Source organism: Ceratina calcarata, unplaced genomic scaffold (assembly GCF_001652005.2).
Source record: "Ceratina calcarata isolate Rehan_Ccalc_2016 unplaced genomic scaffold, ASM165200v1 scaffold25242, whole genome shotgun sequence".
NCBI lineage: Eukaryota > Metazoa > Arthropoda > Insecta > Hymenoptera > Apidae > Ceratina > Ceratina calcarata.
Window position 1 is genome coordinate 1 of NW_017147282.1, and position 289 is coordinate 289.

At 38.8% G+C, this 289-nt stretch overlaps 1 long non-coding RNA gene across 1 annotated transcript; it reads left to right on the forward strand.

Annotated features, from left to right (window-relative positions):
- LOC113464090 (uncharacterized) lies at positions 1-216 on the forward strand. The gene is made up of 2 exons (XR_003388922.1): positions 1-70; positions 163-216. It is a non-coding gene; the product is annotated as an uncharacterized LOC113464090 (long non-coding RNA).
- Positions 217-289: the final 73 nt, after the last annotated feature.

Sequence of the window (289 nt, forward strand, 5' to 3'; positions counted from 1 at the left end):
GTTTTTAATTTTTGCGGGAGCATATGCAGAGGATTCAGTTATGGGTAGAAGCAATAATGAATCAAGATTTGTAAGTACGCCAATAGCACAGACTTTGGTCTGTCCGTACTATCTCATTGTAATTGTAAAACCGTTTTGTAATTTTTCCGGGACCGTATGCAGAGGATTCAGCGTCGGGAAGGAGCAATAATAAATCAACACATATAAGTACGCCGATAACGCCGACTTTGTAGTTTCCGTACTCTCTCATTATAATTATAAGACCGTTTGTAATTTTTGCGCGAGCATA